The sequence below is a fragment of the Rousettus aegyptiacus genome, unplaced genomic scaffold, assembly GCF_014176215.1.
Source record: "Rousettus aegyptiacus isolate mRouAeg1 unplaced genomic scaffold, mRouAeg1.p scaffold_m13_p_1, whole genome shotgun sequence".
Lineage (NCBI taxonomy): Eukaryota > Metazoa > Chordata > Mammalia > Chiroptera > Pteropodidae > Rousettus > Rousettus aegyptiacus.
This window is the reverse complement of record NW_023416284.1, coordinates 153,453,527-153,479,020: the sequence shown is the minus strand read 5'-3', so window position 1 is coordinate 153,479,020 and position 25,494 is coordinate 153,453,527. Positions and strand designations below refer to the sequence as shown.

At 34.1% G+C, this 25,494-nt stretch overlaps 2 pseudogenes; both read right to left on the bottom strand.

Moving 5' to 3' along the window:
- Positions 1-18,967: 18,967 nt before the first annotated feature.
- On the bottom strand, positions 18,968-19,083 carry LOC118605106 (annotated as a pseudogene).
- Positions 19,084-23,259: 4,176 nt separating this feature from the next.
- LOC118607028 lies at positions 23,260-23,378 on the bottom strand (annotated as a pseudogene).
- Positions 23,379-25,494: the final 2,116 nt, after the last annotated feature.

Below are 25,494 nucleotides of genomic sequence, written 5' to 3'. Positions count from 1 at the left end.
TCGATCAGTTTATAGCTCACTTTACAATGAGTTATTTGGTTGCATTATGTAAACCAATCAAAAATATTGTAGGGTTAATAGCTAAAGTTAAGACCAACATACTGAAATCAAGAAGGGTGGGTACAATAGTAAAAGAAGAACAATTAGACTTTCAATGTTGCAGCAACTTTCATGTGCTCCTTTTTTCTCCTTCCCCGACAACTCCCACTTTGTGATAATCATCCTGTCATCTTCCTTTTTAACAGGAAACTAATTACTCCTGAAGTATTAGCTGATATCGATGTCCAGTGTTAAACGGATGTCTCACATTATTGGTTTCTTGATGCACATTTGACTTAAATGAAATTTTGATTCCCTCCATCCAACACACACACACACACACACACACACACACACACACACACACACACACACATCTATAAAGGAGAGGTATTTTAGGATTTGGAGGGCTTCCCTATGCTCTACAAATTGGAAGACTTTTCTCTTCTATTGCCACATAATTTCTGCCTGATTCATCTGGTTCTTTTTTTCTCCTGAATAAAATCCTAGAGGAAATTCTATGTACATATTGAAATACAGCTTCATTTTATGAGGATGAAGTTTAAACAGATGAATTTTGCATTGTAAATGTTTTGTATGTTTTTTAAATAAAAACTAGTCCAGGGTTTCTTATTTTGGTATGCTTCAACATATTAGCAAGTTAGAAGATAACCAAAATATAAAATTACTTTTAATGTCAAAGGCTAAGAACAACAAAAATCAATGAATGAGTGAGGAAGAACTTGATTTTATTTAGCTATTATTACAGTAGGAAGAACATTCTAGCTGTGCAGGTCAGAGTATTTTGGCAGGAAGTTTTGCTCTAGACTTTTATAAGAAGAAGTAGACAAGTTATAGGAGGAGTGATTTCATAGTGGAATTAGTTTTTATAATAGAAGGGGTCTCAGTCAATCAATTGAATAAGAAATATTTTTTTCAGAGAAACAGATTTAGGAAACAAAATGAAAATTTAGAGGATCTGTGTTTAGCAAGGTCAAAGGTAAAAAAGACATTCATTGAGCATCTCAAGAGAATCAAGAGAAAGAGTTGTAGTGAGTTTTACCTAAGTCATATGGGAAGGTCATATGGGAAGGGTGATTTTTCGCAGTAAAAACTGTGAAATTTAAAAAAATATTTACTTTGTAATACATTAAAAATACCAATAAACCTATCGCTTGGGTGATTTTACAGTTAATATATAATTTAGTTAATATAAATATCAATTTTATGAAAAATAACTATATTTTCCAAAGAAAACAATTAGTAAAAAGTACCATTTACATTTTTTATTTTAATAGATTTTTAATGTCTTGGTGGAATCTCATATTAGTTTGTGCAATATTTTACAATGTTGTGTTGTAATATATTGTTTTGGTTGAAGTAAACAAAGAATATTCAGCTTCACACAGATTCATAGCTGGAAAAGAAAAGAGTCAACCTTTTGGGTAATTGTTAGTATTTTTCTTTGATACTACATCAAAACTCAACAAGCTCTAGTTTCTTAAGATAATTATAATGTGTGATCTGAAACTATATCAATAAACTTTTCACACTCTACTACATTATAATCTATTAGTCTATTTGCATTTGGAATGGATCTTTTATCCATGCATGATTTTGTAATATTGCACATTAATCTTATGGAAAATATTGAGTCACTGATAATATAGATCTTCGAAATGTTGACACATTTCATTACACAATTTCAAAAAATATATTTTTTTAATATAACCACTGACCAATTCAGAAAAGTCTCTTAATATTGGGAAGCTCCTAGTGTTAACATTGGTTAAATGTTTTTTGGAATTCTATATTTTTTTTACTTCAGAAGCTTGAATTTAATCATTGACAGCAAACATTGTCAGTTGTTTTCCTTGAGATTAAAGGCTCATTCATTCATTTTTTAGAACATTTCTGCCAAATGCCCAATTTCCCAAAACCATAGTTTGTCTGTAACTTTTACTTCAAGTAAAATAGCGTTCTAGGAAAGAAAAAAGTTAGTTCATTTAGCTCAGAAATCAACCGCATAAATATTTTTCCTCAAGACAGCTGTTATTCTTTGGTAAGTAGCAAAAGTGCTTTGTGCATATTCCCATTTCTTCACACCAATATCAAAAACAAGGTATATTCAAGGGTTGAGATTTAATAAAGCCTAGGATTTTATTACTTCATCAAGAATATCCTAAGTAAAACTGACTCTTTTTTTTTTCACCATGAGCACATGGCAATAAAAAATGCGATTTCTAGGACAATTTGGAGCCACTGCCTTTGCTTGTACTACAGAGCTAGCAGTTTTACCCACAAATGCTTTTGCACTACCAACATAAGTATCAACATAAAAATAAAACAAATGATGTCTTTGTATGATTATGAAAATAGTTTTGACCTTGAAAGGATGTTGAGACCTCCCAAGAGACACCAAACTATACTTTTAGAACTGCTTATCTAGTGTGATAACTACATAAATAAGGAGCCAAAAAATGGCATTCCTTGGACCAAATAGATTGGTCCCTCTCATTATATTTTTGATGTCATTAGACAAAGAATGTATTTATTTCCCAGTTTACTATAGTTTCCCTCTTTGACTCAGTTTCTACTTCACTCATTTATGTCACTTGGCCTTGAAAGACATTTGAGTATGTGACCACTGCCATAATTAAACCTTGTTAATTCAATGAGGCAAGTACAATCTGAGGCATAAGTCTTGGAAAGTCAATATTTGCAGATAGTGTGATTGTTTTCCTTGAAAAGCTAAAAAAATTATCTGGAAAACTCTTTAAAGTATTATAAGTCTAGTCAGCACTTTCAGCTATGTACCAATAGCTAAAATTCAATTATTTATACAACCACGACATCGATTAGAAAATATAAAATACCTATATTTAAATTTAGTAAGTAATGTGTAAGACTTAAATGAAGAATAAAAATTTTTGCTGACAGAGTAGTCTAATCAATTAATATTAATAATGATAATAATAACATCTACTAGCACATATTAAATATCAGGTAGTATCTTATAATCTTTCATTATATTATCTCATTTCACCCTCATAACACTTTGAGACTAGTACTGTTAGGATCCCCATTTGTAGATGAGGAAACTAAAGGACAGAGAGCTTTTATGATTTTCCCAAAATCACATAATTAAAGCCATCTATTATACCATGTTCCTAGATGGAGAAACTTGGTTTCATAAATGACTCCTCAAACAAATCAATAATTCATAATCCATAATTATTATTGATTAATAATAATTAATGGATTTATTAACTAATAATGGTCTGGTCCCATACCCACATGCTGTGGTTAAAAATTGGGAGGAACATCTCATCTGTAGCCATCTTCTCTGAGGAGCAAAGTATCCCAAAGTCACACCAGGCCCCCAAACCTAGGGTTGCAGTGCTGGGAAGAGAAGTCCTGAAAACTTCTGACTGTAAAAACCAGTTGCAGTTGTGACTAAGTGAGATAGTAATGCTTGCAGGAGTCTCAAGCATTACTCCAAAAGTGCCCACACGTAAATTCATTTGCTGGTGGACTCACTCACTCTGAGTGCTGGGGAAAAAGCTCAGAGCATCAGGGACATAGGGGAAGAGTGGAATTTTCTGGCTTCATGGCAAGAATTGGAGGGGCAGCTTTCTTCTAGACAGAAGTGCTGACAGAAGCCATTGTTCCTTTGCTGAGCCCTCCCCTCAGCCAAACTGCAGGCACCTTATCTGAGTCTCTACTAACCTAGCTAACACTGTCCATCCTGCCCTGGTGATTCCCTGAGACCCTGCTTCACCTAACTTTCAGGCCCACCCAAGTCACTTTCAGTGGGTTTTCAGTACAAACAACCTGTCTTGACTCATGCTACGGACATTCCTAAAATCTTTCAGAAGTCCACAATCCCCAAACAAACATTATCTGGCCTTAATACGCCTTGTCCCTCTTGTTAAATGGTTCCCAAACCTGGCACTTGTGGCAACTGGCCTCAGTTCACAACTTGGCCTCTCCCAAGCACCTCCAAACTCAGCAAAGCAGGAACCATTTGCAGATCATTTTGTAGTTCATACCAGGTGGCCCATGACAGGGAACAGGCAGCAGCTGATTTTGGCTGGCACCAGAGGCCCTCCCAAGAGACCCCAGAGTCAACAAATTACATGGACAGCTTTAGTCCATACTGAACACCACCCGACCACCTCTATAAAAAAACACAGTCAAAGGGCAAACACATCTGGAGCACATGGCTTAGGCAAGTAGGGAGACTGTATCACTGGGCCCCATAAGATGCCTACTACATAAGGCTACTCTACCAAGACTGGGAGACAGCAACTTTACTTAATATATAGAAACAAACACAAGGAGGCAGCCAAAATGAAGAGACAAAGAAACCTGCCCCAAATTAAAAAAAAAAAAAAAAAAAAAAAAAAACAGTTCAAAACTCCAGAAAAAGAACTAAATAAAATGGAGACAAGCAATCCACCTGATACATAGTTCAAAACACTGGTAATAAGGATGCTCGATAAACTTAGGGCAAGAATAGATGAACTCAGTGAGAACTTTACTAGAGAGATAGAAAACATAAAAATGAAGATAAGAAACATAAAAATGAATCAGTCAGAAATGAAGAATATAATGATGGAAATAAAGAATATATTAGAGGGACTCAACAGCAGATTGGATGAAGGAGAGGATCAAATCAGTGATTTAAAAGACAAGGTAGCAGAAAACACCCAATTGAAACAGTAACAAGAAAAAAAAATCCAAAAAAATGAGGATGTTACGAGGATTCTGAGACAACATCCGACATACCAACATTTATATTATAGGGATACTGGAAGGAGAAGAGAGAGAGCAAGGAATTAAAAATCTATTAAAACAAATAAACAAAACAGAAACAAATTCATATATACAGAGAATATTTTGATGGTCGCCATATGGGAAGGGTGTTGAGATGATAAATGAAAAAGTGGGAGAGGTTAAGATGTCCAAACTGCCAGTTATAATAAATATAAATATAAATACAGTAACAGAGATGTAAAGTACAGCATAGAGTATTGTCAATAATATTGTAAAAACTATGTATGGTGTTAGATGGGTGCTAGACTTATCAAGTGATCACTTCATAAGCTATGTAAATGTGTAATCATTATGTTGTACACCCGAAGTTAATACAATATTGTATGTCAACTATAATTGAAAAATAAAAATATTTAAAAAGAATGAAAGAAGACTTGCCTTAGCATATTCCCCAAAATTCTATGATGTTAAAGTAATTAAGTCATTCTTATATTTGGTGCAAATATAGAAAAAAAAATGAGTAGAATGGAATAGGGTATTCATCAATACTCTATTCACCAATATGTGCAGATACTTATGAAAATAGCCATATTTCAAATCAAGAGGAGAATGATGTGGTCAATTTAATACATAGTTTGTGACGGTGGTCTATTCACTTAGGAAACATTAAGTTAGACCTCTACGTGTCATGTGTATGCAAAAATAAACTCCACACAAATAAAGAAGCTACACATAAAAAGTAAATTGTAAAACAAATAAAATATGGATGAATATTTTTGTAATTTGAAGTATTTAAAGGCTTCCTAAGCAAGATTTTAAACATTCCAAAAAACATAAGGAATAAACTAACACATCTGGCTACATTTTAAAAAATATATTTAAAGAAAAAGAACTTCAACACAAAAATACCATGTAAATGTTAAAAATCAAGTAACAATTAGGAAAAAATGTGTATGACTTATTTATTTAACGACTAAACATTAATATCAGACTATCTAAGAACTTCTTATAAATAAATAACAAATTGTCAAACATAAGCATTTAAAAATGGGCAAAAAATATTAAAAAGACAATTTGAAAAGAAATCTAACTTCCCGATAGACATTTGAAATTAGATTCATTCTCACTAGCTATCAGGAGAATAACAGGTTTTAATGACATATTTTCTATCAGAATAGCACAATTCAAAGACTAATAACATGTATTATTACTTAGAATTCATTGACAAGAACTTATATTGTCAAAGACAATCTAAATTGGCAAAACCTCTTTAGAAAGCTAATTGTCAGTGTCTACATTTGAAATGTACATCTCCTTTGTTGGAGCAATTCCATATCTGATAATCTATTTTTAAAACATACCAGAATATGCATTGAAAGACGTAGGTACAAAGATGAGCATTGTTTTATTAACTGTGATAGCAAAAACAACCAAGCAAACAAATAAACAAACAAAAAAAAGAGGTAAAAACTTAAGTGACAATGAACAGATGAGTGATCATTTACATTACACTAAATACAAATTATGAGATCTACAGAGCTGTTACCAATAAACATGAGCTACCAACATGAAAGTATCTACATACATACTGTTGGGTGGAAAAAAAATATTATAGCCTCAGTAGATTAGTAACGATGATCCCATTTTGCTCACTGTAGTTCTGCATAATTTGAATTTTTCCAGTAAAACTATATTGATGATTATGAAACAAACATGCCTATTTATTATATTTGAAATGTCTTTCTATTTAAATTTGAAGAAATTACTTTTTTTCAAACTTATATTGCATGTTATGTTATGGCCAGCATTGAGTAAGTCACTTAGGGTACAAAAATAAGGTCTTTGCCTTCACGCGTCTCTAATCTGCTAGGGGAAATAGATACTTTAGCTCAGAGAATCAAGACACTGGGCTAAGGGTCATAATCAAGGAGTATACAGTATCATTCTAACAAAAAAGAATGGAAGATACAGTTTAGAGAATGACAAACTGTCTGGGAGAGGCAGGAAGCACACGACAATGTGACAATGATCTGATTCTTCAAGAAATAAGGAGTTTTCTTGGAAGCAAGAACAAGGAAGGCATTTCTGTCAGAGGAAATAGTATAAGCAAAGGAGCCCCACAGATGATGAGGCAGTGGGAATGGATGGGAGTGAGGGTAATTGTCTTCTCTCAATTATAGTTATAGCCTGGGTACCTATTAATAGGTCTGCTAAATATTAGGCAAAAATAATTAATAATTTCTACAATACCTTCAATGTCTTCTTTAATAATTTTGTGGTTTCTTTTTCTCTTCTGCAACACTAGAGGCTTTCTACTGGCCACCATTTTGCATTCTAAACAATTCTACCTTTCATAGTCAAAGTTGTTCCTGACTCCTCTGCCCTTAGGTTTCCTTCACTACTATTCATTGCTTAAAAGTAGACTAGTTTTATATTGCATCTTGTGAAAGCTCAAGTGCCTCGAGGCTTTTATAAAAATGTCTGATTTTTTCAAGTATACGATAGTCTATTTTTTAATATCCATAGAATTCAGAACATATTTCTTCTTAAAAGCTAAAAAAGTATAAATTTTTTACCAAAGCATTAATATAAAGCCATATTCAGAGTCATATAATAAATATTGTGTGCTGTATGGAAGGATGTGTACCTTTTACATTCCTTGCATTCCCATTCATTTCTTAATATTTATCCATTTTTCTTACACAGTCTATGCTAGATTTTACTCATTGTGCATTTTCCAAACCAATGGCGTATGCAAAAAAAATAGATCACACAAATATTCACTTTAACAACAAAATCCTCTGGGCAAAAGAAAAACAGAGCTGAGAATTTTTATGTGGAGTTTAGACAGTGAATGCCTGGAACCCATGTCTCAGACACTATCCTGGTGGTACAGTTGAGCTGGCCACAGGTACTGCCCAAAAAGCTGGTGACACTTAGCCTCCTTTTTAAAGGGATGTCATCAAGTACCTTGCAGGTAGGGAAACCCCTTGTATTATTTCCATAAGGATCCAATAACAAATACTAAAGACCAGATAACATGAACAACAGAAACTTATTTTCACACAGTTCTGGAGGCTGGAAGGCCAGAATTAGTGTTGGCAGGCTTAGGTTTGAAACCAAGTCTCTCTCCTTGGCTTGCAGAAGGCCACCTTCTGTGTCCCAACAAGGTCATTGTTCTATGTGTGTGTACCTTTAGTATCCCTCTTTGTTTGTGTGACCAAATTTCCTCATAAAGACACCAGTCAGTTTAGATTAGGTCCTGCCCATGTGATATCTTTTTATCACAAATAAATTTATGGGGACACAATTAAGCCAATAACCCCTCTGTTTTTATTTTGGAGGAATAAGGGATTCTCCACACTCATAAAAAAAACTAAGTCAGAGTTAGGTTTAATAAATTTTCTTCATCAGGGGAGAAGTGGCTACATATGCTCAAGTCACATCAAGGAGGAAGGAAGGTACCCAACACATACCAGGCACCGAGGATACATTTACATACATGTTACACACGTTTTTAAAAATTCAATCTTCACAACTCTAAGAATAAGGTATGATTATTAGTCCCATTTTACAGATTTAAAAAGTGAGATTCAGAAACATAAAGTGTTACCCAAGGGCCTATAGTATTCACAGAACCACTTCTCAGACCCTGATCTTTCTAACTCCATCAAAGCTCATGTTCTTACCACTACACTAGACCGCACAGGGCCTGCAGAGCACCCAGCACTGAGTCTGCTGCATGACAAGCACAAAATAAATGTTACCTATCTTCACTGCCACCACCACTATCATCATCATCATCATGGCAATTATATCATGATCTACCCTAAGAGCTAAGCATTATTATCCTTGCCTTCATGATGAGAAAACTGAAATTCAAAGAGATAAAAAAATATATGTGCTTGAGATTTCGATGCTGTTTTTCTAACTGCAAGATTCTTACTACTACACCATGTTGCCTCTCGAAGAATTGCTTTTTACAAGTTGAGGATTTCATTCCTCACAGTTTTCGTTCATGTGTTATTTCCTCACAACAGGGTTGTCGGGGGAATCTGAAGTAAGGTAGTAGTCAGGAGCTGAAAACCATGAGTCAGGGTTCCTTGCCTCTGTTCTGACCATGTATGAGGATTTCCACATAGAGTATCTTAATACGGTACTCATTAATCACAGAAATTTAATTTTCTGTGGAACCCCGAATGAAAGATCCTCCATTTCAATATAACTTATTCTTGGAATATTTACCCTTTATTTTTTAATCTCACAAGCATATTTGTGAGAAAAATGTGACACCCTTTAGAAATCAGTTTTAAATCTTAAATTATAATTTATCATGAGAAAAACATATTTTCTTAACCATAGAAGGATTACAATTCCCTGATTATCAGGTTTCCACTTGGAAACTGTGTATGCATTTTAACTGCACTCAAAGTCACTCATATACGGTTATGATTAAACTGGATTCTGAATATCTACTATAGAGTTTAGCAGTAAACTAGGCTCACCAAGTATGGTTTAATCTACTCATAGTGAAAACAATGAGCTGATTATTTCAGCCCCATTCAGTTCTGCTACGGAAATATGCACAGTCTGATTTTCAAAGATGTATGATATCTACATCCTTATAATATAAAATGACTCATCATTTCTGACCAATAACAAACCACACCTTTCATTACTCGCAATCACAGCTCATTTTCAGTGTGCATAGCAAAAAGTTCACAGCTTCAAATAATTTTTGCTTCTTTTAAAATTTGGCACTAATAAATATCTGCAGGTATTACATGTTTTTAGAAAAATTTTTGATAATATCAGTAGTTTTTCAGTAAATAGTGTAATAGAAAAAAAAATAGGTCTAGTCTCCTATGCTCATCTCATGAGCAAGTATGGTTTAATCTACTCATGAAAATAGAAGGTAAACTCCATGAGAACTGGATTGTGCCTGCCACCTAACATGGTACCTAACACACTAAATAAATATATATTGAATGAATGACCGATTGAATAAATACAACTGACCTTGGCATACAAAAGTACCAGCCCTTTCAGCAATTAACTCACTTTATTTATAATTGAAAACATTTATGACAGAGTAGGAATATGCTGATGTCCCTTGGGTTGTTAGGAGTGAGGAACTACTGAGAATTTTGTTCTTAGTAAAATGTCTTGTTGTGCCTGGGTGTTTTAGAGGGCTTTGGGGTTTTTATATTGTCTATGAAATGTAAATAAAAGTTTAAAGATTCTTTCCTTTTCCTACTGTTTTAGTATACTTTGGTTGTTTTATTTATAGTCTTTCCTTTTTTAAGAAAAATAGAAATACCACAGGACACATGTTAGTATCTACAGAGTTCCATTTGGCGTGACTGAAGAGAGGTACGATTTTAAATCAGTTACTGACCTCAGACTGACTGAGTATGATGATTGAGGACTGTGGCTGAGCACTCACCATCCAGAATGCAGTGAGTCAGCACTCTGGGTTTTCATTCCGAGCAAAGTCACTGACTCACTGTGTGACCTTAAACAGTCCTCTTGTGACTCAGTTTCTCCAAGAAACATAGCTCTCCCATAATGAAGGGAGTTTCAACTGCTATCAATAAGTATTTTAAAATCTTAAAATGCAAAATGTAACTTATTTAAAATTTTTGATTGCTCTTTCCTTCATAAGTGAATCATTTAAGGTCATATCATATTATTTTTACTTTCTTCACAAAGATCATGTATATATAATATATATTATTTCTTTGTAACAAAAGAACACCTAAATATACCTACAATGCTTGAAAGCTATATTTATATAATAGCAACAATATTGATATTTTTAATAAATTAAGATATTAAAAAGCAATACAGATATTTGTAGAAGGAAGATAAGAGGTACATTTATAAAGAAGAAATCATCAAGCTGGAAAAAAGATATCATTAAGTGTTTTGTTAATAATTCAATTATTAGTTAAATGATAATTAAATAATTTTAATTAATTAATTATAATAATTAATAATATAATTATTGAGTATCCTCAAGTTCTGAAAACTTGCAAACTTTTTTGCCTAAAGTTTATTCATTCGTTCATTCTACAAGTGTTAGTGCTCACTATAGCTCTATGCTTGCAGATACAGCAATAAGTGGGGCAGACACAGCACTTTCCCTAATGGAGTTCACCTGCTAGCAGGAAATAAATGGTATGTGAACAAAAATAAAATAGCTGCAAATTGTTGTAAATGCAACCAAAGAGTAAAGTATGGCTGTGATAGAGGATAAGGGAGGAGTATCTTTTAGAAAGTATGAGTAGGGATTACGTCCATAAGAAGTGATGAGCCAGCCCCAAAGATGGAGAAGTAGCCTTCTATGAAAAGGAAATTAAATGAAGAATGAGTCTAAAGTATGAAAGCTTATGGTATGCCTCAGGCATTGAGTTTGGGCCATATGGTTGAAATGTATTAAGATAAATAGACAGGCACCAGGTCATTCAGGGGGCACGCAGACCCAGGGAAGCTGCTGGGAAGTTTATTTTAAATGCAATAGAAACTTTTATGAAAGTTTACATCAAATTTTTATTTCTTAATAATATTTTTATTTCTTCTTTTGATGGACTTCAATGATTATTCTCTTTATTTCATAGCAAATCAATCTGGGCAAGGCTCCTCTCTGTTTTATTTATTTATTTTTTCTCAATCTCCACTCCCACTCACCATTTGCTGTTCACCTTGCAGGCACCTTTTCTCATGTCCTTGATTTACATACTTACAGTTAGATAAGTTGTTCTGTGTGCTCATGTGGTTTTGCATACACTGAGCTAAAATCTTTTCTTAGTGCTGTGTTTTCATCTCATCCATGTCGTTGCTTGGACACCTGGTCTATTGCCTCCGACGTCCTCTCAGAGAATACTCTACAATGCATCTGCATGTCACACATTTATTCCCTGAACTAATGATGGACTTCAATTCTCTTAACACAGAAAGTGCTGTCTTGAACCTCCTTCTGCATGACTGCTTGTGGACATGCGTAAGAAATGTCCTGGAAAGTATACTCAGGATTGTACTTGCTGAATGATAAGGCACATGTGTACTTAACTTATTTATGAGTTTCATGTTGCTTTTTAGACTGGCCGTGCTAACGAATACTTCCATCAACAGCACACAAAAAGAGTTCTTGTCTTTCTATATCTTTACCAACATTTCGCTTTATGAACCTTTATAATTTTGGTATTCTGATGTGAAAGAGTAGTATCTGGTGTTTTAATTTTCTTTTTTTACTCATTAGAGAGTTTGAGCATTTCTTCATGTATCTGGTAGTCATTTGGACTTCCTCTTATGAGAATTGTCTGTTCATCATCTTTATTCCATCAGCTTTATTCGTTTTCTGTCGATTTGTAGAAAACCATTGTATAGTCTAGATATTAATTTTTATTGCTATTTAGTAGTCCAATTATCTCTGTCTACTCTGTCAGCTTTTTTCTTGTTATTGAACATAAATCTTGAATTTTAATAGTTTAATAATTTAACAAATGCAATCTATCAATTTTTTAAATTTGGATTTGAGCTTTTAGAGATTTGTGAAGAAGTCTTTTCCTGCTCCCAGGATACAAAAAGATCCTCCCAATTTTTTTTTTCTTTTTATTATTAAGTTAGAGTTTTACCTTTTACATTTAGGCATATAATCCATCTGCAGTTCTTTTGTATAAGGCATAAGGTAGAAAAACATTAGGTTTTTTTTCAAATAATTAGCCAATTATTTAAATATTATCTACTAAAAAATAAAATCTATTGTTTTATGTTGCTTTGTAAGAAATTATATGATAAGGTATGTCCTCTATGCCTTCTTCTGAGCTTTGTTATGGTCTATTAGTTTATTTTTCTATTCCTGTAGAAGTCATATTTTTTTCTAATTAATTTGGCTGTGTAGTATCTACTAACACTTGGTTAAGTAAATTTTTTTAACAGCATTAATATAGTACTTAAATCCATCAAACTTATTTATCTTACCCAAGTAGAAAAAAAAGAAAAATAAGAAGACTCAGAAAAACTCCAAATAAAGTAACTGTCAAATAAAAAAAGAAGTGTCCAATTGTCCTAACCATTAATTTAGTTACTGGACAAACCTTGGGCTAATTTAAATTAGATACAGATATACATGCATATATATTCATCTACACGTAAATGCATTCATATAATATATGTATATAGTTAGGCCTATAAGGTGTGAAGGGATTTGAATTAAAAACCCCAAAACATCTTATAACCATTTGGTTCATGATGCTTAAAATCCAAATACTTAATCCAAGAAGATTTATTCTTCTAGGCAAAATTGTTTAGACAAATGCTTCATGGGAAGGGTGATATTGATGACAAAAGCATTAGCCAAAATTAATCCATTCTTTTCATTTGTTTAATTATCAGCATCTTGACTGTTATCTAAGAGTATTTTTAAGAGTATAGAGAATAGGGGAGATTCAGAGCACAGGGCAAAAAGTAGGCACTCTTTTCGTTCATCTGACACCTGACTCTTTCAGATTTTGTCACTAGATAATAATTAGTGAGTGACTTAATGTACATGTCTCAGCCACAAGATTTGTATTCCTGAGCAAATGGTGTTGCAATCCCCAATGGTGATGTATTTCTGTGGAAGAAAACAGCAGCTTTTGCTATTTGGAATGCTAAAAAGAATTTTTTATTTGTGGTCAGAATTAAAATATTTAAAACTGATTGCTATTTGATACTCTATTTTTTACTACATTGCTTGCTTAATACTTTTGCTAAAAACGAAAACAAAAACAAAAATTCAACTCTTGGTTTTCCTGCTATGATGATTGCCCAAGAATCCTCTAACTGGGATTCAGCCTAGATATTCTATGGCCCCTGTGGAAAAGTCTGATTTAATTAAATGCTTAGCCATCAACCCTGTGGTATATATGCTGCTACTGCCATTCCTTCTGGGCCACTGCTTTTCTCATTTTGCAGGGTTATGAGATTCCAGGAAGCAGTGAATATTTTCTTTATGTAAAAATAACAAGTGGGAAGAGAGAAAATATTGGCACATAGAGAAAGATAAGAAAGGAAGAAAATTAATATAAAGAACATAAAAGAGAATTGGGACATGTTGCTATTATGATTCTTTAGTAGAAGATACATCTGTAAAGCAATGTGTCCTGTTTCTATCTGATATTCTTGGTGAAGGAAGGTTGGCTGAAGATAACTTGATCTTTGATACTTTTGTTATGCCTCCTAATTTATTTATTTGTAAAAGAAATGGAATTATGCACACACTCATGGTGGGTATGTGAAGAAAAAACAAAATTAAATAAAAGAGTATCTTACACTCTTTAAAGAAAATATATTCTCTAACTCAGGGTTTTATTTTTATTACCCTTACTACTATCAGAAATTTCTTTTTTAAAAAATAGAGTACAGATAAATCTAGTGTTAGTTTTTCTAGGGTTAGCCTTCTCTAACACTCACTTGTTTTTCCCTCAACTCCAGATTATTGTATTCTAGAGATATCACTTATTTGAAGTTAACATTACATTTTTTGAGATAATTCATCTCAGTGTTATTATTTTTCTTTTTAGATTTTCTAATTTATGGCTCATATGCATAACTCATCTTTTCTTTTAGCCAATTGTTATAATATATGTTCATTCCTTATATCTATCTCTCTATGAATTTTCAACAATCTGAACATTTATAGAATTCAATATGTGATTTATTTCATTATCTTGAAATAAAACCTACCTTGCCCTGGTGACCTAACTCATGTTTGGCAGTTACACGTTTTTTTCTCCGAAGCACAAGAACATACTGGTTAATATATTAATCTCTAGAGCCAGGCTGCCTGGGATTAAATTCACTGTGTGATCTGGAGAGAGATATTTAACTTCTCTGTGTTTCAGATTTCTTATCTGGAAATTTTAAGGATAAAACAAATACAACATAAAACATTACTATTACATATCATTTCATAATATATGTAAAACACGGCAGTCCCCATTCAGCGATTAAGTAAGCCAGGGCCTGACCCGGGACACTGAGGCTGACCATACCCAAACCAGAGATCCAACACCATTACCAAGGTCTTGGTGGGGCAGAATCACAGTTCGACTTCTTCCTCCCCCTTCCTTCCCAAATGTCAATCCCTCATAAACAGTTTAAAACTCAAACTCCATCTCAACATTGAAAGACAATCAGATGTTTCCAGGGAACCCAGTGTGTAACATCAGCTTATCAGAAAACTCCCAGAAGTTTCCTATGTGAGTTTCCCTTCAGATTCCTTACTGGTGTGGTTCATGATTGAACGGGGAGTTTGCTTTTCACGAATTATCTCAACATAATTTTGAGTCAAATTCACATTTTTAGTCTATATTCATAGAGTTATATCATCTCCTATTTCAAATTTTTACTTATATATGTCTTTAGTTTTTTAACCTATTTCCTATTTGCCCCAAGAATACTCACCAGTAGCACTTGAGGCTGCAGCATTTACCTCTAGATAACTCACAGATTACAGTCTTAACCTTACTCCCAAAGTTTGCCAGACATCTCCCACACTTTTCAGAGAATTACATCAAAACGGGATTGACGCAGTTGGGACTCTTTCTAACAGAAAACAGATGCCAAATGATCTGATAAAAAGGATCTCAAAGGAGACAACCATAGCCAGATTCTGTGGTGAACTTATAGCATCAAAATGGTGTGACAAGAAATAGATGACAATGTGGTCAACATTCTACAATGATTCTGTGATGAAGTGGATTAACAGAAATGGAAAGAAAACTAAGAAGCCATGTGTCATTGTGGATTATAACAAGAATATGGGAGCGGTGGACTTGGCGGATCAGATGCTCCTTTCTTATCTGAGCACAAAAGGCACATGTTTTAAGACATTCTTAAAGGTATAAGACATTCTTTTGCCACCTTCTAAACATTACAGTGCTGAACTCGCACACCTTGTTCAAGAAATACAATCCTGAGCACACAATCAGCCATGTAAATTTCAGACTGATGTTGATTGGAAAAATACTGGAAAAGCATCATAAGCCAGGGCAGCAACATCTCCAGGGTCATCTGTGATCTGATGATGTCACACCTGTTCACATGTCTAGAAGACATTTCCCCAGGAGCATACCACCAACGTCAGAGAAACAGAATCCAGGTCGCTGCAAATTTCGCTGCTCACATAATGACAAGGACAGCAAGAAGACCCAGAGAGAAATGCAATATTTTTGTGCCGAATGTGATTTTCTTGTTTTATGTTGTTCTGTACCTTAATTTACCACACACAAAAAATTTATTAAATATTGATCACAACATGCATTTCTGTTACATTAGGGTTAGAGACAAGTTCTGCTTAGAAATTACTCCAAGAAGAGTTTTTATATTTTATTTTCACGACGAAAACCAGTCAGATTTGCTTTGGCCTCAAAGAGCATGTTTATGGAAAATTAAATTAATGCTGGCAGCAAGCTGCACTTTTTTCTAAATGGGAAATGAGTTAAGAAACAATATCTAATTTCTTATTATAAACTAATATATATAGATAATTCAGAAAAAATTAAAGTACGAAGAAAATTTAAATAACCAATAATCATTTTCATAATATTAGAATAAGCTATAGGTCTTATTTTAAGTCAATTTTTCTCATTTAATGTAATGGGAACATAGTTCTACACTATGCATTCATGTAAGTAGTGTATCGATATGCTTTTATAACTAATAATAATTGCTAACACATATCAAGAGTTTGTGTGCCAGGTACTATCCTAAACTCTTTTCATGTATGTCTTCTTTTGCATATCCAATAAGTCTATGAGGTAGTAACTATGACATCTCTGTTTTAGAAATGAAGAAAGCGATACCTTGAGATATTAATCCATTTGTCAGCAGTTACACAGTGTGAAAGTGGCAGAGCTAGGATTCAAACCAGTCATGTGACTCAAAGTCCATGTTCTCTTAAGCCTAAAAACTCCCAACTTTTCCTGCTTAACACACTCAATATTTGACACTGTCAGGTGAGTGAATAGTCCCCAATCTAGGACCCCTTAAAAATCTTTATTCTCATATGTTCTGTCATACTTAAAGCTCTGCTCTTAGGTACTGTGGGTTATAGAAAGCAGAAAACAAAGACTTCATCTTAAAAGTAATCTAGTGGGAAAGAAAAATGAGAATAACTGACTGTACAAAAATTAAGTTAAGTGCTATCATGGGGCAGAGCAAATTGCAGTTTGAGAAAAAGAGAGGGGAAATTCCAAATGAAGTTTCAGGGAGGAGTAAATCCTGAGAATTTAACTATCAGAAGAGAGGAGCTTTCCAGACAGAGGTAAACGTGTCAAGCAAATATATGTGAACATACAAGACAAACTTGAAGGATGGTAGAGAAACCTACCAAGACACTGTAAGCTTATTATGTTTTACTGAACTTATCCCTTCATGAACAGGTACATGAAATTTGAATTTTTATAAACTAAATTACATTTAAAACCACTAAGGCACTAACTAAATGAAATAATTTAATCTTAAGTAAAGCTAAAGACTCCTTTGTAGAGTGTAAAATCACACTTTTCCTTTTTAAAAAAAGTCAACTTAGTAATTCATCTTTTCCATTGTTTGTATTTTAAAACAATGAAATTTGTCTTTTCATGCTTTACATAGTATTCATTGCAATTTATGATTATGCTTCTACTTTTTCTTTTGGTCGTTTTTTTTGTTTTTGAGTTTTTTGTTTTTGTTTTTGTTTTGGTCACGGTTGTATTTCTCATGTTCCCTTTTCTAAGACTGTAAATATTGCATACCAGACAAATATACAAAAAATGAAATGGCTCCAAGATGATTTCGAAATCAAATTTATTTTTATGAAATTTTATTTATAGATAATGCTGAAATAAAATCAGGGAACATTTTTAAATAACTCCTAATTTCTAACAGATGAAAATATATTAGCTAAGTTTAGGCATGGAATTCAGGTGGCTCATTGTATTAGACATTCAATTGAATGCTTATATAAGTGGATATACGCCCTCTTCTAAACTGGTCTACCCAGTTCTTCGATGTTCACATTTGTCAGTATCCATATTTCTATGTACTTACATATTATCGCCTAAAAATGTTACAGGAAATAGAAGTGGCTAAAAATATCTGAGTTTCCAACCTTTAAAACCTTATGTTTTAAAAGATATTATTAACAACCTATCTTTGATAAGTATTATTCTACATCATAAAACTGTTTTGTTTTGTTTTGTTTTTTATCCTATCAGTTTCAAAGATAAAAGGTGATTCTGGTCCTGAAGAGTAGTGTCAGGAGAAGATAGACTCTCTGACTCTCTAAAAAAGTATTGATCTTCAACTTTGAGTTTGCTTCACCCTTAATTGCCTGTGGATAGGCCTAGAACCACCAGGACTCTGAGACAGGATCATGCATTAATAGAAAGGTTAGAGGACATTGAGATCTCTTTGGAAATCTCTGCCTCTAAAATCCGGAGTGCTTTTTAGAACAGGAACATGAATGAGAGAGAAACTGACTTTTGTTCTTACTAAGTACGTGCCAAGCATAGATAGGAGGCATTAATGTTTAATGCCGTGTCATTCTTATATCAATTCTATAACGTAAAATTGTTCCTGTCTTATAGATAATGAATATACATGAAAAAAAAATTTACAAATTTACAAGAAGCAGGTAGAAATCAAAATATCTATAAGGTTTCATGCTGCGAGCTCTGGATTGTTGAATGTGGATTGGTGGTCGACCAAATGCCAGTATTTCCATTAGGGGCTCACCTCAGCATAACCTACCCAAAGAAGATTCTAATTCTACAAACTTAACTCCTACCCAGACACCCCGTAAGGGGAAATTGTACTCTTTATGCCACTAGGCTACAGCAGTGGGGACAGAGAGTAACAAATCTTCCAATCTGCCTCTAAAACACGTGCTTTGTTGCATGGAAGCAGGAAAAGTGCTGAACACTTCCTGGACAATCACATAAACTGAACCAAAGCCTCTGTCTGATTATAAAACAATTCTCATCTGTAGAAAAGAGTGAATGGTGAGGAGAAAAGTCACTAGTGTTACTCTTCTGGTGATTCCCTAATAGAAACATGGGAGTGATTCTCTCTGAATATTGGGATTTCAGATTTTTAAAAATTTTTTTAAAATTATTATTTATGCCTACAGCACCTGGTCATCCTAAGTGGTCTCCCATTCAAGTACTAACCAGGCCCAAGCCTGTTTAGCTTCTGAGATGAGACATCAGGCTTGTTCAGGGTGGCATGGCTGTAGACCTTGGACCCTGGCTCCACTGGGGCGTGAACCCAGGACCTTCTACATGTAAAACACATGTGCTAACCGCTACACTATAAAACCACAGCCTAGATTTTAGATTTCTTTACTTATTTAAATATTGTTTGACTATATTACACTAAATGTGTATTTTACTAAAACCGTAATGAGAATGTCTTCTGTTTTGTCATTCAAAACTTCACGTATCCTTCCAACAGAATGTCTGTTCTGTCCCTAGTCCACCTAGCTACTACAAAATGTGAATATTTATCGTTCAAGACCTAACTGAGCTCACATACTTTTAATTTCTTTTCCCCAAAGAGTAATAACTGTACCTACTATATACTTTAACTACCTGTTTACTTATCTTTATTGCAATTAGAGAGACAGTAAGGGAACTTTGTCTCCTTCATCTTATAATTCCCAGGACCAAAAATAGTGGTAGTACATAGCAGTTGCTCAATATATTTCTATTGACTTGAATTGAATATTATTTCCTAGCTGCATGCCAGTGGACTGCTGAACACGGAAACCAGCTACGCTAAGCAATCAGGGCTCTTATCGTAATTCCACAGAGTTTTAGCCCCAGTGGCATAAATAATATCACTTTTTCAAATGAATTTCCTTTAACTTAAATTTGGAGAAAGCCAGCATCATTAATATTTCTGAGAACCAGCAGATGGCCGATGGCCCAGAAAACAGGGCTTGCCTCCTGATGAAACTTTACCAATACTTTTCCTTCCCAGTATTTGTCTTTCAAACAAAGCTGCCTTCAAGACAGAACTCTCTGCTCTCTGAAAGTACAGAGGCAATTGGCATTCTCCACTGTGTTGTATTTTTAATTAGAGCATTTCAGTATGTTTTTTTTTTTTTTTTTCCCTACACTAAGGAAAAAAAAAAAAAAAGAAAGAAAGAACTCACCCATGGGGCTGAGAGTTTTACAATCTATTCTTAGCTGAGAGTTGCACTTTTTAAATACTACAATAAAATTTTATTTTGCCACTTAATTAAAAAAAAAAAATTTGTTGAAAAGAATATGCAGATGGCTTTCCTTTTCTGGTAAGCGAGCATGTTTTAGAAGGGCAGTCTGCCCAGTGATTAGGAAGCCCAGACTCCAAGACCAACTGCTCAGTAACCTGGCTCCGCCACCTTCTTGTCTCACTCTAAGCAAGTTATTTGGTCCTACTGAGCCTCAGTTTTCTCATTTGTAGAATGAACCCAACTCATAGCATTGATGAGATTTAATATTAAGTATTTTTAAAAGTGATTGGAAATAGTAAGATTAGATTTGTGATCACTAGAAAGTAGGTACTGGTAGCTGTTATTAATATTCTTACCTGGAAAATGTGATTGACCTAATTTGGTATAGTTTTAAAGGGTAAATTAAAAAAAAAAAAGTTGAAATCTTTATAAACTTCATTTTGAACTGCTTATTTCTTCTCTGCTTAAAATGAAAAAGAAATTTAACACAAATTAACAATTGAAAATGTGTTTGTGTGCAGTAAGATCTTATCTCTGCTCTTCTTTGAGAATATCCCCTGTAGTCAATAATATCCTGTTTTATTTTCAGTTTAGTCTCTTCACTGAAAGTTTCCTGCTGTCAATGTAATGGCATAAATAGTGTCTCATTCTGTCAGTATCAAAATATAGATACTTTCAAAGAACTACTTTAAAAGTCAGTCCTAAGAATCAATGTATAGTCATACATTTGTGTTAAAACTGGAGATAGTGTGGCCATCAAAAATTCAATGTGAGATTCAGAGAGAATATAGCCAATATGCACCGACAGGTTATTCTCAACCACAACCAAAAATAAATCCCCCATCCTAATTATTTCCCATACGCTTACACTCTTCTGTAAACTCTCCCTCCTTATCTTCTATGTCATCACACCATGGGGCCTTGTAAAGTGCAGAACATATGAAAGAAGAAGGAAAAATAATTGTTTTCTCACCTTTCAATTTGTTCTTTAAGTCGACTAATCAGATTTGTATTGCAATTACGCAACTGATATTGTTCTTGTCAAAGTCCTCAACAATCTTCGTCTTATAGTCACCAGTTTTCTCTCTCAATTACTTGACTCGTCTGAGCCATCAGCAATCCTTAACATAGCTTTCCCTACTTTGCGAAAGTAGTTAAAGTGTATAGTAGGTACAGTTATTATTGTTTGGGGGAAAGAAATTAAGAGTAGGTGAGTTCAATTAGGCCTCTTAGCTTTCAAAAAACTGCATTCTTCTGGTTTTCCTTCCCTCTACCTCAATGGCTTTTCCTTCTCAGTCCCTTTTCTGCTCCTCTTCCTAAGACAGACATGAAATGTGGGTGTTTTTCAGGGTTTACTCTTTGGTTTTCTTTCTCTTCTAACTTCATTCCCTCTCTAAGCATTTCACCCCCTTTCGTGGGTATAAAGGTCATCAATGTACCAATGATTTCCAAATTTATTTTTTTCTAGCTGTCATGGTTTTAAAACACATCCATAAATATTTTGATGCACCTCTTACTAAAGATGGATTATACTTCCACTCCCTTTGAAAATGAGGCAAACTTAATGATTCACTTCTAGTAAATACAGAGACAAAACAAAGCTGTAGGATTCCTGAGAAAACGTTTGGAAAGATGACACAGCTTTACCCTGGTTCTACCTCTCTCTTGGGATGTACACCCGTGGAACCCAGTCACCAGGTTGCACAGAAGTCAGGCAGCCACATGGATAGGCCATGTGTAGGAGTTCTGGCCCAGTCCCCACTCATGGCTTATGGCCATTATCATCAACCACCAGACATGTGAGTAACTGAGGCTTTAGATGATTCTAGCCTGCAGCCTTCCAGCGGCCCCAGCTGATGCCAAATGAAGCAGAAACAAGCCCTGCTCATCAAACCCTGCTCAAGTTGCAGGTTTGAAACAAAACACACACTGCTCTTGTCTTAAGTTATTAAGTTTAGGAAATTTCGTTATTAAGCAATGGATCATCAGAACACTATCTAGACCCTTCTTCTTCCTCGTACTCCAGAATCTACCCTCTCAATATTTCTACTTCAATATAATTATAGGAAATTCCATTTTATGTGGCAAAAATAACTCATGATTTTCCCCACAAAACTGATTCTTCTTCCTTTCTTCTATATCATAGTCAGAGGCACCACCACTCAGTTCATTGTTCAGGGAAAAACCTGGGAATCATACTTCAATAAGTATGTACTGGGTACTGTTACAGGAAGGACATTCTGATCTTTTACAATAGACTGCAAGCAAATCTGCCTCAGAGAGAGCTTTATCCTTATTAAACTGCACAGTAAGTAAAACTGTTCTCTTTTCCAAAATGATACATTATTTCTGTCTTCTAAAGCTATTTGCTTTGCAACTACTTTGAAAGAATGGCCTGGGGCGGGGGAAAATGTCAGTGCCTCTGCTCATAAAATGCAGAAATGCAAAAGACTTATGCAGAATTTTTTCTTGTATGAACTGAATATTTGTGTCCCACCCAAATTTATGTGTTGAAGTTTTAACCCACAATGTGTTGGCATTTATGAGGCCTTCAGAGGTAATTAGGGTTAAATGAAGTCATGAGGGTGGGCCCTCATGACAGGATTAGTGCCCTGGAATATACGTCATAGAGCTTACTCCCTCTCTCTGAGTAAGCACAGAGTGGAGGTCATGTGAATACACAGAGAGATGATGGCCACCTAACAAGCCAAGATAAGGAACCTTAGGATCAAGACTACTTTGCTTGTATCTTGATCTTGAACTTCCCAGCCTCCAGAATTTGAGAAATAAATTTCTGTTGTTTAAGCCACCCAGTCCATGATATTCTGCTATGGCGGCCTGAACTACGACGTCTCCCAAGAGATATATCCTTTGTACTGTCTTTTTTTATGAAGAATATTTCTTTTTTTTTAGTCTCAATTGAGATACAATTGGCACATAGCATTGTATAAGTTTAAGGTGTACAATGTATTAATTAGATACATTTACATATTGGGAAATGATTACCACCATGACATCACCACCATCTCTATCTTGTCACATAATTATCATTTATTTTTTGTAGTTAGAACATTTAAAATCTTTTCTTTTAGCAACATTTAAGTAAATTATGTAGTATTATTAGGTATAATCACTATGCTATACATTAGATTTCCAAATTTGTTAACCTGAAGTATTTTTCTTTTTTTTTGTTTTTATGCCTACAGCACCTGGTCTTCCTAGGTGGTACCCCTTCCAAGTACTAACCAGGCTTGACTCTGCTTAGCTTCCGAGTTCAGATAGGATCGGGTGTGTTCAGGGTAGCATGGCCGTAGACTGAAGTATTTTTTCTTAACATAAATAGCTAATAAAAATATTTTGTCAGATAATAATCAGAAAAACAAATACCATTGCTGCAGAAATGTTAAGATAATATTACCTGAAATGAAATAAAATCTCAATTTTAAGTGACTATTGGCTATTTTGTATTTTGCTTTGTCATTTTAAAACAAAAAGGTTTTCATCGCATAACAAGAAGTCTAGAACTGATATAGTGGTTAATTTATGCATCAGATACTCACACTCCTGTTATTTTTCTTTTCTGCCAATCTTAGTGTGTTGGTAAGATTTGGTACAAAGCATTGGTCCAGCCACAGATTGTGATGACAGGAAATAGAACTAGATCAAGAGTCAAAATGTTGGTGCTCTCATTTAGCATTAATGTCAGTTTCGCCAAGCCATCTTACCTCCCTAAACCTCTTTATACTGAATTGTAAAATAACAATAGTGGTATTATATACTTCAAAGGGTTACTATGAGGACCACAAATATGAATGTTGGCACAAAGCTGACTGGAGTCTTAAGCAGAATTAATTTCTTTTTTCATAGCATATCTATTATCTAAATTATAAAGAAACACATACAGTGGTTTTAAAATATTGCAATTTGATAATTATCAAGTGACCAAAGAGAAACCACAAAATTTATTGCATGTATAGCTATCACTTATCTATTCTCATCCTCCAGCTGTGTGTACTGAAGCCACATCGAAGTATTTGAGAAGTTCCATGAAATTTTAAACTTCTTGGACTTTACACAATCTGCTCCTTCTATTGACAATACCCTGTTCCTTCAATTCTACACTTACTATTTAGTCTTTGAGTCCAGGTTAAGTATTATCTCTGGAATCCCTCTCCCAGTTTCCTTGAGCCAACTAGGTTCTTTCATGCTGCCTCATTTGGTGGGTATTGAAGTATTTTACCTTTGCTTACATGTATATCTGTTTATCTCACTGAGCCCCAAATATTTTGATAATTAGAGATTACATTTCATTTACCTTAGAATTCCTGAAACTTATTAGATGTTTAAATTATATTTAATGAAAAAAAAGAGGAGGGAGAAGGAAAAAGGTGGGAAAGGAAGAAGAGAGAAAGGGGGAAGGAAAATTTCTCAAAATTTAATATTGTTTTTGATATGCATTCATCATGCTATTATGGATAAGCATGTGGACTCTGGAGCTAAATGTTGAATTCTAGCTCAGTTCCCTGTTAATTGTAAACATATTATTATCTTTGCTGTACCCCGAATTCCTCATCTATAAAACAAATATAATGTTCATAGCTACTCGATAGGGTTTTGGGGAGGATTAAATAAATCAGCCCACACAAAACCATCTATTAGAACTATATCTATTCATTCAATAAGTACTAGCCATTAATTTTAACATTGATGCAGCTCCCTCTGATACCAAATGATATGTGATGACTAATCACAACATCAGAGATTGATGATTTTTCAGAGGGAATTTTTGAGATATTTCTTGTTAATGCATATTTTGATCAGTCAGTAAGCTACTCATGTTAAGAGAAAGTTGTAGAGAATACGATTACATATTTTGGGAAAGCTATCTTTTGTTGTACTGTTAATTGTGCTTATTGCGACATAGAATTCTCCGAGTATATTTTCATTTTGTTATATGTTATAACACTCTTCTTGGAAAAAAAAAATACCCTGCTGGGACTCGTGGGAAAACTAAAATTCCATATCCTTTACTGGGCTTTCCTGGAGATCACTGTAATTTGAAAATTAATGCAAAACTCTTGGTCAGATATTTAGTTTGATCTAATCCCTCTCATAGTTAGTAAGTAAGGTAGGAAATTTAAAATGTAGACATTACAACAGATGATGGATTTTATTATTTAGATTTTTAAAAATTTTTCTAGGCACAGATAATTGAAAATATATATTTTGAATTGAATCGCTAGGTACATAGATTAATAATTGAAAATACTTAGCTTGAAAACACTACTCACTACTGCAGCCTTGACTTCATGCCAGGAACCTGTGTCATTTTATTTTAAACAGCCACCAACGATCATCTTTCAATTAGTCTGGCACTGACCTCTGAATTGCCATAAGTCTTTCATTTCCTAATGAATATCCCAGGCTGTGCA